This window comes from Pteropus medius, unplaced genomic scaffold (genome assembly GCF_902729225.1).
Source record: "Pteropus medius unplaced genomic scaffold, Ma_sr-lr_union100, whole genome shotgun sequence".
Classification (NCBI taxonomy): Eukaryota; Metazoa; Chordata; class Mammalia; order Chiroptera; family Pteropodidae; genus Pteropus; species Pteropus medius.
This window is the reverse complement of record NW_024350926.1, coordinates 12,821,834-12,828,994: the sequence shown is the minus strand read 5'-3', so window position 1 is coordinate 12,828,994 and position 7,161 is coordinate 12,821,834. Positions and strand designations below refer to the sequence as shown.

The 7,161-nt window shown below is 47.1% G+C and overlaps 1 long non-coding RNA gene across 1 annotated transcript in view; it reads right to left on the bottom strand.

Annotated features, from left to right (window-relative positions):
* Window positions 1–703: 703 nt before the first annotated feature.
* LOC120585569 (uncharacterized) overlaps window positions 704–7,161 on the bottom strand; it is a 6,613-nt gene continuing 155 nt past the window's right edge. Inside the window, exons 2-3 of the long non-coding RNA XR_005648439.1 lie at window positions 5,668–5,813; window positions 704–4,041 (exon numbers count right to left, since the gene is read on the bottom strand). This is a non-coding gene — a long non-coding RNA (uncharacterized LOC120585569). The remainder of the gene's footprint in view (window positions 4,042–5,667; window positions 5,814–7,161) is intronic.

The following is a 7,161-nucleotide window of genomic DNA, read 5'->3' as shown; positions in this document are numbered from 1 at the left end:
ATCAGAGAACCTGTATCGATAGTTCCGTAGACTTTTCAATCAAAGAAATTTTAAAAATAAAATCACAGTTCAAAAAGTAAAACCATCATATTAACTCCCAATTTGGTTCATTTTCTTTACCCAGTACGACCACTCAAGGTAATATATTTTGGATGGTAGATAGGCTACGGACTTCATAGCAATTCTAAAATGACCTATATCTTTATTTACTTATTGTACTCAACGTTTTTCTTAATGTTATTTTATTATCTAATGGGACATCTTTGCAGTCCAAAGTTTGAGAGACCTATTTTTCCAAATTCTGTGATAAACTTGGCTCTGCTTATTCTTGTAGCGAATATTTGTTTGACCTGATTCCGGCATCTGTAAATTCCCTGCAAAATAAGATTATGTGAACAGCGAGGCCTCCTTCTAAAACGATTCATGACCCCTCGGGTGCATTTCCTTTCTGATTCAGTCTGTGCCCTATTTAAACATTTCCACCAAGAAAAAAACCGTGCGTCCTCAGCAGCCCCTTGCTGCAAGTCCCGGCTGTCTGGAGGGGCGGGCATGGCCACCTCTGTGTCCTCGGATGTCTGCGACCAGAGAGAGCCGTTAGTTCCTCCCAGCCCGAGGGAGGCCGTGACCCTGTGAGTTTGCTGTCATGTGATCCACGTGCTCCTCCTGCATCCCCCTGACCCCCCCCTCCCCCCAGCGCATTTCTCAGAGGTTCTTTCTCTTGGAACCTCAGTGCCCCGGAGCTCAGAGGAGTCGTCTGTTTCTGAACTGTAAAACCTTGTCCTTTATGCCAAATGGATATTGATTTCTTAATATCTTTATTTATTTCTCCTGGCATTAGTTCCTTTAAAGATACTTGTGCTGTGTTTAGGCCTCTGACGTCCAAATAACATAAGGGGATGAAGCACTGGTTTCCGCCATGCCTCAGGACAAATGTCGATGCTTAAAAAGGTTTTCCAGTCCCAAACAGCAGTGACATTCTCAGGAGGTAGACGAGGTCCCACGGGCTGTGAGTCCGTCGAAGGGAGTTTATTTTGCATCTTCACTGAGCTGGCAGAGTACCCACACGTAGCTGGCATTTAACAACTGTTTATAAAACGAATCTTTGTCTGGCCCGGAAGATTAGAAAAACCCGTGTACTGTCTGGCCAGGGGCGGCTGTGGACGAGCACGGGAGAAACGCAGCTCAGTGCAACCTTGAAAATCTGCTTCTGGTTCCAACATGTATTCGCTACACATTGAAGCGGAGCTTTTCAAAGACGAGCCAGCGTGGCCCAGACCCTCCTAATGCGAATGTTTAACGCCGTGTCTGCCCCGCGGGTCAGCCGTGGACAGCATGAAGCTGGGCGGCAGACAGTTTCAGCAGTTCTCAGACCTCGAGGAGGATCCGGGCTTCTGCCGTCCAGGGGAGCGGTCCTCGGCATGAGTTCTCGCTGTGGCGGGAAACACTGGAATGTGCACCACAGAGAGGACTCGCTTCCAAAAACCCGCCTTATTCTCCACCCTAGCATTCCAGGTAAAGCCTTTCCCAGAAAGACGGAATGCTCAAAGCCCTGCGAGAGATGCCTACCGTCCTTAAGACTCTTGGGAAGTCTGACAGTGTATCTCAGTGATAAAGAAAAGATGAGTTCCTTGAACTTAGTCTTTGTCGAAAATCTTCTAAAATATATCGATCTGCATCTCTCCCTCGATAAGCACACGACGCTAAGGCGCGGTTGAACACGACCGAATCTTTCTTCGGAAATCTGGACTCTTTTGGTTCCATGGGTTATGGCATTTCCATCCTTGTCGATCAAATTCTTGATGAATTCCCACGATATAACCGGCGACCTCGCCGTGGCTAGGGGTGCGATGACATGAAACCTTAAGCCATGTGCACGTCGGAAGCACGGAAGAATCAGGCTCTGGCTGGTGAGTAACGTGGGCTCCTGATGCCGGCGAGGCTGATTTTCATCGACCCTAAGATGCCGCAGATCGTGATATACCTTTCGTGATATATTAAAAAGGGGAAGCTTAGTCAACTACATGTGCAACATGTCATTGATCGAGATGCATCCTGGTTCGAGAGATGTTAAAATGTGAAAAAAGTGTGCCCCGGAGAATTGGTGACACACTGCATTTCTGACATGACATGGAGGATAAACTGTAATCAGTACAAAAGGTCGTGTCCCCTGTCCCCTCTGTAACCATGGAACACTAGGTCATGGCTGGGTAAGCTCTGCTTTGCTTCTGAGATTCCAGCCAGGGAGTGTGGGCAGGTTTGTGCTGGGATCAACTGGTCCTCACCCACAAATAGACAGCATCTCAATGGACCCCGACATCGTGTGACAGAGCCCGGAGTTCTCTGGGCCAGGGTGCCGGCGGCTTCTGCCCACCGCCGGTCACGAGGCGGGCTCTCGGCATTTCAGCCTCTCTCGCCCCCACACCCTCCCTCCAGGCCCGGTCTCTCTCAGCTCGTGGTCTTTTCGGTCACATCAGCTTCTGGCTGGAGTGACTGTTGGGGCAACAGCAGCTCCGTGTGGGGTAAGCAGGAGAGATAAGATCGAGTCAGAGATGGCTGCCCTTCGCGGCCGGGTGGCCCACGCCCCAACTGTGAGTTCATCACGAGTGAGCCGTGCGGACAGGAAAATTAGACGACATGTCCAAGCTCCTCCGTCCTTCAGGTTTTAGAAGTCACGTACGTGTCTCAGAACCCTTCTATTTCTCTCTTCGTCTCTCTGTCCTTGGAGCAGCTCCCTCGATCGGCTCTCACGGGACGAGGCTGGATGTTCCCTGTGCTCTGCCAGCGCGTGATCGACTGGATTTTTAAGGCGTGTGATGGATAACCTGAAAGTTAATAATTTAAAGAGTCTCCTTTAGAATAGAGGAATAATCAGAACCACACGCAGGCTTAAGATTCTGTAGATCTGCCATTCTATTTTGTGGTTCAATACCAAAATTAACAAAATAATAATCCTCCCGTATTAACATTTCCCTCAGCTGAATTCTCAGAGCTTTTAATCCTCTGGCTGATTTCGTGGCCTGAGCTTTTTTTCCTTTTTTCTTTTTTAGGAAAATACTGTAAGAAGTGAATGTATTATTATAAAAAAAGAATTTCTTATAACAGAATAGCCACGTAAATCTTTCTGCTCTTCGAGATTTCACGAAGCAAATAACATACATTAATTCCAAGAGAATAGTCACATCAGCTTTCAACACTGGCCATATAATTAGGGATCTGCGTGGTTTCTTTACTGATAACTGGTGACATGAGAGGGACCAGGTTTCACATGGAAAGGGTCGACTTAATTGTAATATGGATTAAAACTTTATGCCTTCTTTAGTTTATTAGGGAAATGGGCATCTTGGAAATTACTGTATAACTCCAGATGTTTGGTTTATTTGTTTTCTTTAAAAGTCTGTGCTAAAACTCTCAGGAAGTTTGTCCTGGGCTCTCCAAAATACCCTGGAGACCTTAATGGACACTCAGAGTTCCAAGACGTTGTTCAATGTCCCAAGAGCGGAAAAGCACAACACACACAAATAATGAATCGCACACGAAAATCACGAAGCCACAGGAGGGGAAGGAGGCTCACGCCCCTTTAGGCTGGCCTCCCGGGGAACACGGGTCTTCCCAGGAGGATGACAGCCTTTGAGATGACTTCACGGCTCCTCTCTTTAGAGAAACAGTTAAGAGCCCTGGTCCAGGATCCCGCACTGCTCTGAAAGCGATCGGTCTCATTTTCGCCATTAGCTTAGCGTCCAGTTAACCAGCGAGCACCAGGTCAGCCCCCGAGGGACTCGTGTTATTTTTACATGCAGAAGGTCTCAAGTCATAACCACAAGGGCAGCAGCTCCTTCCTCGTGTGGGCTTCCTGTAACATCATCCATTAACGAGCAGGCTGTGGGATTTCTCTGGTTCTTACACACACAGAGCAGTGTAGTCGTGTGCGTGTGTGTGTGTGTGTGTGTGACCAGGAACTCCATGGTCTCGGTGCAGCTGGCCCCTCACAGAACCACGAGACGTTCTGCCACACTCGTCGTGAATCAGAAAGCTAAAAATGAGCTAGGAAAAAAAAAAACAAAAACAGATAAATGGTCATTCTTTATTCCTGAAATGTGTTACTATTACTTGGACCCAGTTAAATATTAAATGAAAGAGGCTAAAAACTCAAGGCTATTTTTATTTCATTTGATTTACTTTCATATGTCACAGAAAAAGCATTTTGAAAGATGTGAGTGAACGCAGAAATCGAGGACGGCGTCATCATAATTGTTATCTTTGGTAGCAATTAAGTTTCATTAAAAAAATTAAATTCAGCAAATGTCATTGATCCCTTGCCACATGCAAGGTGCTGGAGATCGGGAAGGATAGAAATGAGACGGCCTTCGAGCAGCGTTTAGTGGAGGGGTCACAGACGCGCGCGACTCACGTCCGTGGCTCACTTCACGTAAATGGCTCTGGAGAAGTGTCCTGCGCGTCTTCCTCTGCGGGCAGGAGGCAAGCTGTGATGGAGGAGGAAGTCTTCACAGAAAGGTGACTCGGGGTCACGGTCCTCAAGAGTAGGTAGCGTTCTCCCCCCGACTGGGGACAGAGGAGAAAGCAGGAGCAGAGAGGCGGGGTGCCAGCGCACGACGTGTTCAGAGAACGGCCCCCAATCCCGGTGGCGGGAGCAGAGAGGGAGTGAGGAGGCAGGAGACAGGCCGGCGGGAACGGCGAAGGGCGACCGTCCTTAAATGACACGTGGAGTAACCCAGGCTTCGACCAAACGGTCCATCCGAAGCAGAGTGGGCGGGGCGTGCCAGGGTCCGGGTACATGTTGTCTCTTTCATCTTAAGTGTCGATTTGTAGGTGTTTTTTTTTTTTCAATTTACCTATTAGCAAATGCTATCTTGTGCGGGTTGACACCTAAGCTTTCCTGGGTGGAGACCAGTGCAAGAGCCTGGGGTCACCTGCTGTGGACGACATCGTCTCTAGTCCCGAGGAGAGACGGAAGCTGGTGATGGGGATTCCTAGATCTGGAAGGAACTTGGGGGCGACGTAATTCAACTCAGTCTTTCTACACGTGAACTAGATCCCAGTGACTGCGGACTGATTTGCCAAGACTCACGGAGCGTGCTGGTGGCAGCGCGGGCCGGATGACCCGATGACCCGTCTGCGTCTCTATCAGGAAGCCGAGGTATGTGTCCACTGACCGAGGACACTCTCACCTTTTCACAGTATTCTATCAGCCAATGGAACAGAAGTCCCAAGTTTGTGGCACCGACAGATAAACCCAAGTAACAGATAAACCCAAGTAACGTTAGCTGCCCAGGATGAAGAGAAGATATGTAAAGTGTGGCCTACTGGCAGGAAGTGTTTGAGAAAATAATCTTTGCTTTTCAAAGAGCATTTGAGGTGAAAGCTTGTTATCTGCAAGACCTTCGTGCGGTTTGCCCCTCACCCTCCCGGCCGCAGGGGAGCGCAGGCTCCAGGTCCGCGATAAGAGAGGGGCTGGGCCTGCGGATAAGCCGGCCCCCCAGGCCCTTGACTTCCTCACCCCCTAAGAGGAAACTCTCACAGCACGGTGTTACCCTCCGTCCTTTCTCCAATTAATTTTTAGGAAGAAATCATGCCCAGAGTCAGCCTTCGAGTCGGGTGCAAGGCCTGAAAGCTTTTTATTTTCCTTGGCTACAGTTTCGCTGCACTTACCTGGCGTTTTCTTTGTTTGATTTAACTGTTTCCTTCACTGTTTCAGATAAGTCACATGACGTGTTAAATCGAGGCCCCAAGCCGGCAGCTCTCCGGAGGCGCTGGACTTGCCGATCGTTTCTGTCTTCGTTTCTCCCTCGCAGAGCCTTTTTTTTTTTTAATGATTTTTAAATTTTGAAAAATAATGTTTAATTTAGAAAACTTGAACAAAGAACATCTATATATGCTTGACCCGGACTCACCAGTTTTTACTCGGTTTGTTCCATTTGCCTTATCATTTTCTCTCCTTTTCTCTCTCTTTTTCTACACACACACACGCATACACACTCACGCACACACGCGTGCGCGCACACACGCACACACGCTCACTTGCGCAAAAGTACTCATATGCCACTCACATGCAATATATGACGCAAGACACACGCACACACTCACACACACACGACATTACTGACATATTCTAGACATCATTCACACTCTCACACACACAAGACAATACTCTATGCCTCCACATAATTCCTTCATACACTCACATGCACATACACGCGCGACACACACTCACACATTTTAATACACACTCACACACACTGACATACACTGACACACGACAATTTCACACACAGTCATACCACACACAAGCACACACACGACACCTTCACACACTCATACACTTCACATGCAATATACACGCGACACACTCTTTTCACATTATTAATTGACACGACACTTCACATTATAGCATGCTGCTCATATTATCGCAGGGCGGGTTTGTTCGTGGGATTTTTCCCCCACATGGTTTAGAAACTACTTGGCCGTGGGTTGCATATACCGTTTTGTTTACTCCTTAACACTCACACCGACATTTCCTAAGGCGATTTCCTCCCTCCGCAGGGATCCAGTGCAGGGGCCGCTTCCTACTTCGTTGTCTGTTTGGTTCTCTCCCCCTGGAGCAGTTTCTCGGCCTTTCTTTGGTTTTGCTTGGTTGTTTGTCATGACGTCAACAACATATCTGAAGAATTCAGGCCAGTTATTTTATAGTGCGTCGCTCATTTTGGGTGTTGCCAATGTTCCCTTGGAATTAGACTCAGGGTACGCATTCTCGGCTGGGGGACTGCACAACAGAAGTTGTGTAACCGCTGAAAAACATTTCGAAATTATTTTATAAAAGAATCCAATGTAAGTAATTTTAGTACGGGAAGAAATGACCTATAATGCATATCTCGTCACAATGTAGGTACTTTACAAATTTTATTTTTGTATGTGTGTGGTGTTGTTTTTCTTAATAAGCACTGAACACCCAATTAATTCATCTTCACTAAGGCATTCATTCGGCCCACGAATTAAGTGAGGGGTCTTTACTTGTGCTTTGAGAAGATTCTCTCTGAGCTAGTACAATAATAATTATACATCGCATGTGCATTAAATGAGAACTATTATAATAAACTTTGAATAAAATGTCTTTATACTGCTTGCCATTTACAAACTCAGGTTACA